This window comes from Borostomias antarcticus (genome assembly GCF_949987555.1).
Source record: "Borostomias antarcticus genome assembly, chromosome: 1".
Taxonomy (NCBI): domain Eukaryota; kingdom Metazoa; phylum Chordata; class Actinopteri; order Stomiiformes; family Stomiidae; genus Borostomias; species Borostomias antarcticus.
The window spans coordinates 31,727,594-31,733,593 of record NC_140234.1 but is presented as its reverse complement, the minus strand read 5'-3'; positions in this window follow the sequence as shown (position 1 = coordinate 31,733,593).

The following is a 6,000-nucleotide window of genomic DNA, read 5'->3' as shown; positions in this document are numbered from 1 at the left end:
TAGGTCGAAAAGGTATGTCTTGAGGTCTCGCTTGAAGACCTCCGTTGTTTCGGCCCTTCTTAGGCACTCCGGTAGGGTGTTCCAGAGGTTGGGGGCATAGAAACTAAAAGCTGCCTCTCCGTGTTTCTTGGTCCTACACCATCACACTATTATACCATCACACTATTACACCATCACACTATTATACCATCACACTATTATACCATCATACTATTATACATCATTACACCATCACACTATTACACCATCACACTATTATACTGTACCATCACACTATTATTCAATCACACTATTGTACCATCACACTATTATACTGTACCATCACACTATTATTCCATCACACTATTATACCATCACACTATTACACCATCACACTATTATACCATCACACCACCACACCACCAAACTATTATACCATCACACTATTACATTTTCACACTATTATACCATCCCACCATCACACTATTACACCAGCACACTATCACACTATTATACTATCACATCATCACACTAGTATACCATCACACTATTATACTGTACCATCACACTATTATACCATCACACCATCACATCATCACACTATTATACCATCACACTATTATACATCACACTACTATACCATCACACCATCACATCATCACACTATTATACCATCACAATATTATATCATCTCACCACCACACCATCACACTATTACACCATCATACTAGTATACCATCACACTATTATACTGTACCATCACACTATTATACCATCACACGATTACACCATCACACTATTACACCATCACACTATTATACCATCACACTATTATACCATCATTCTATTATACCATCATTATACCATCACACTATTATACCATCACACCATTACCCCATCACACTAGTATACTGTACGATCGCACTATTATTCCATCACACTATTATAGCATCACACTATTATACCATCACACTATTATACCATCACACTATCATACCTTCACACTATTATACCATCACACTATTATACCATCACACTATTACACCATCACACTATTATACCATCACACCACCACACCATCACACTATTATACCATGACACCACCACAACATCACACTATTATACCATCACACCATTACATTATCACACTATTATAACATCACACTATTACACCAGCATACTATCATACTATTACACTATCACACCATCACATGATTATACCATCACACTATTATACTGTACCATCACACTATTATACCATCACACTATTACACCATCATACGATTATACCATCACACTATTATACCATCACACTATTATACCATCAAACTAATACTGTACATCACACTATTATACCAGCACACTATTATACCAGCACACTATTATACCACCAAACTAGTATACTGGACCATCACACTATTATATCATCACACTAGTATACTGTACCATCACACTATTATACCACCACACTATTATACCTTCACATTATACAATCACACTATTATACCATCACACCACCACACCATCGCACTATTATACCATCACACTATTCCATTATCACACTATTATACCATCACACCATAACACTATTACACCAGCACACTATCACATGATTATACCATCACACTATTATACCATCACACTATTATACCATCACACTATTACACCATCATACTATTATACCATCACACCACCACACAATTACACCATCATACTAGTATACCATCACACTATTATACGGTACCATCACACTATTATACCATTATAATATTATACCATCACACTAGTATACCATCATAATATTATACCATCACACTCGTATACCATCACACCATCACATCATCACACTACTATACCATCACACTAGTATACCATCACACTATTATACCATCACACTAGTATACCATCACACTATCACACTATTACACCATCATACTCTTATACCATCACACTATTATACTGTACCATCACACTATTATACCATCACACTATTACACCATCATACTATTATACCATCACACTATTATACCATCACACTATTACACCATCATAATATTATACCATCACACTATTATACCATCATTCTATTATACCATCATTATACCATCACACTAGTATACCATCACACTATTACACCATCACACTATTATACCATCACACTATTATACCATCACACTATCATACTTTCACACTATTATACCATCACACTTTTATACCGTCACACTATTACACCACCACATGCTTCACCTCCATGGCTTTTCACCATCATCTTCTTCTGCGCCATGATGCATATATGAGCTGAAGCACCGGGCAAGAGGCACGTTAACTGGAGAGTCGTGTGTGGTAGAACCGTACGCTAGAGCAGAGCGGAGGTCCGCTGTAGCGTACCGGACCAGAGAGGGAGCGGGAACTGGACCAGAGAGGAAGGGCTCGGCCTGGGGACTGGACCAGAGAGGAAGGGCTCGGCCTGGGGACTGGACCAGAGAGGGAGCCCTCGGCCTGGGGACTGGACTAGAGAGGGAGCGGACTGGACCAGAGAGGAAGTTCTCGGCCTGGGGACTGGACCAGAGAGGGAGCGCTCGGCCTGGGGACTGGACCAGAGAGGGAGCCCTCGGCCTGGGGACTGGAACAGAGAGGGAGCGGACTGGACCAGAGAGGAAGGGCTCGGCCTGGGGACTGGACCAGAGAGGGAGCCCTCGGCCTGGGGACTGGACCAGAGAGGGAGCGCTCGGCCTGGGGACTGGACCAGAGAGGGAGCGCTCGGCCTGGGGACTGGACCAGAGAGGGAGCGGACTGGACCAGAGAGGGAGCGCTCGGCCTGGGGACTGGACCAGAGAGGGAGCCCTCGGCCTGGGGACTGGACCAGAGAGGGAGCGCTCGGCCTGGGGACTGTGATGATGCCTCATGCTAGTGCTGGTCTGGCAGTGAGCCAGATACTGACCAGCTCAGCCTGTGTGCTGAAAACAAGGTCGAGTAATCAGCGGCCAAACGCATTAGTTCAGCAGATAAATGATTGGAATGATGACAGGATCGGACAGCAGCAGGCTGGTGGATGGATTAAAGTTCATATCTATCTATCTATCTATCTATCTATCTATCTGGAACGTGAAGGGAAGGGGGTGAATAGAGGGTGTTAGAGGGAGAGAGAGAGAGAAAGGGGGATGTGGGAGAGAGAGAGAGAGAGAGAAAGGGGGATGTGGGAGAGAGAGAGAGAGAGAAAGGGGGATGTGGGAGAGCGAGAGAGAGAGAGAGAGAGGGAGAAAGGGGGATGTGGGAGAGAGAGAGAAAGAGGGAGAAAGGGGGATGTGGGAGAGAGAGAGAGAAAGGGGGTGTGGGAGAGAGAGAGAGGGGGAGAGAGAGAAAGAGAGAGGGAGAGAGGGAGAGAGAGAGAGGGGGTGTGGCAGAGAGAGAGGGGGAGAGAGAGAGGGAGAAAGCAGGATGTGGGAGAGAGGGAGAGAGAGAGAGAGAGAAAGGGGGTGTGGGAGAGAGAGAGAGAGGGGGAGAGAGAGAGAGAGAGAGGGAGGGGTGTGGCAGAGAGAGAGGGAGAGAGAGAGAGAGAAAGGGGGTGTGGGAGAGAGAGAGAGAGGGGGAGAGAGAGAGAGGGAGGGGGTGTGGCAGAGAGAGAGAGGGAGAGAAAGAGAGAGAGAGAGAGAGAGAAAGGGAGATGTGGGAGAGAGAGGGAGAGGAAGAGAGAGAGGGAGGGGGGTGTGGCAGAGGGAGGGAGGTGGTCAGAGCTAATGAAGAAGTAGTGGATGAATCTGCAGAGTGGCCTCGGCGGAGGAGAGCATGATCACCTCTGTCAGCACACCTCCCCACCAGCTCTGCGCTGGCTCACACACTATAGCAACCACACACACACACACACACACTCGCACAAACACGCACGCACACACGCACACACACACGCACAAACACGCACGCACACACGCACTCACACACACACGCACGCACACACACACGCGCACGCACGCACATACGCACACACAAACACGCACATGCACATAGACACACACACACGCACACACACACGCACACAAACACACACACACACACACACACGGGAGCACACACAAAATCACTGTGTCATTATCTAATCGCTCGATTTTCTGTATTCCCTCAGCTCTTTTTGTGAATGCTCTTTAGATATGCTCTGAAGCTTTCTGTCTGTCTCTCAGGTCCAGGAGCGCTGAGCCAGCAGTCTCCTTCACACTCCTCCCATCTGGGGCCTGAGAGGAGGACGGGGGGGCGGAGGGGGGGGGGGCTACCGTGGTACTACTGGAGTTGTAGTGAGTTGGCTCAGACAGGGGCGGTCTAGCACGCGGCGTGTAGCTCAGGAGTGGGTGCGGCCTCCTGGGAATGGGTTGATCCCTGGTGCCGACGTATCCTTGAGCGAGACGCTGGACCCCAAATTGCACGGTGGCTTGGTGCGTTACACCGTCGCCTCACAGCAAGAAGGTCCTGGGTTTGATTCCAGGGCCTTTCTGTGTGGAGTTTGCAAGTTCTCCCTGTGCTTAATCAGGTTCCCTTCACATACGAAACAGGCAGAGGACTTGGTCCCCGGGCGCCACTGACGAGGCTGTCCACTGCTCCTGCCTGCCCACTGCTCCTGCCTGCCCACTGCTCCTGGCTGCCCACTGCTCCTGCCTGCCCACTGCTCCTGCCTGCCCACTGCTCCACCACACATGCTTCACCAACTGTATTTGACTGTAATTGTAGTATAACATGCATATGAAGACCCTGGGAGACTGTCCTGGCCCACCGTAGATCTCTGGTCAGCATTGAGCCCGCTGCAGTCGGGCTACCAGACCCACACAGGAAAACAGTATGAAGTGAAACAATCTGTCATCTATCAAGATACAAGATACAGAGTATAAACATAGTGTACACATGAGGGAGTAGGCGAGGCTGTGCATTGGGTTAGATATGGAGTGACAGTACAGTACAGAGTACATACGCATACATGTATCAAGAGTCTATTGATATGTACGGCATGTTCACAGTACAGAATGTTGTTCTTTACTGAGTATTAATAAAAGAAAGTGCAGTTGTGCTGAGTGTAGCTACTGAGTTCAGTCCAGCCTGTGTGATAAGTAGCCCAGTGTGTGACTGACTGCCTCTTGCCTCTCGGCAAGTGTTCCTGCAGATTCCTGCTCTAGAACATCAGGAGGATTCGCCCTTTCCTCACTGATGAAACGGCGCAGGTGCTCATCCAGGCCCTGATCATCTCCCGCCTGGACTACTGCAAGTACCTCCTTGCTGGGGCCCTGGCGTCAGCCATTGAACCCCTGGAAGTTGTCCAGAAGCTCTCAACAAGATTTGTCCAGCTCACCTGGTGTTCAACCACCCCGAGTTCTCCCACACAACATTGGCTCCTGGTAGCAGTTCGCATCCAGTTTAAAACCCTGGTACTAGCCTACAGGGCAATGAAAGGAACAGCCCCCTCCTACCTCCAGGCCATGGTCAAGCCCTACACCCACGGCCTGACCAATTCGCTCTGCTACCTCAAGGCGATTGGCTGCCCCGTCACTCTGAGGCCCCTGCAGTCAGTCGACATGTTCACGGCTCTTCTCTGTCCTGGCCCCACAATGGTGGAATGAACTGCCCACTGCCCATCTTTCGCTGCAGGCTCAAAACATATCCTCAAGATGCACTTCCCTGACTCTTCCTCTTGGCACCTAATGTATTTGTATTATGCTGTTCTTGCACTTTTACCTCAGCACTAGTTTAAGCTCTTAGTCACTTGTTTAGAGGGGAGATGCACTTGTGAGTTCTGGTGAGTAGTAGTACACTGACTGCTTACATTAAATGCAATTATTTTAAGTCTCTTTGGATAAAAGCACCTCTCACTCTTTCCATCTCTCTCTCTCTCTTTCTACACGTCTCTTTCTTCCTCTCTTTCTCTCTATCTCCATCTTCTCTCTCTCTTTCTCCATCTCTCTCTCTTTCTCTCATTCTCTTTCACACCTCCAACTCTATGCGTTTGTGTGAGGGTGAGTGGAGAGAATAAGTGAGTGTCAGGCT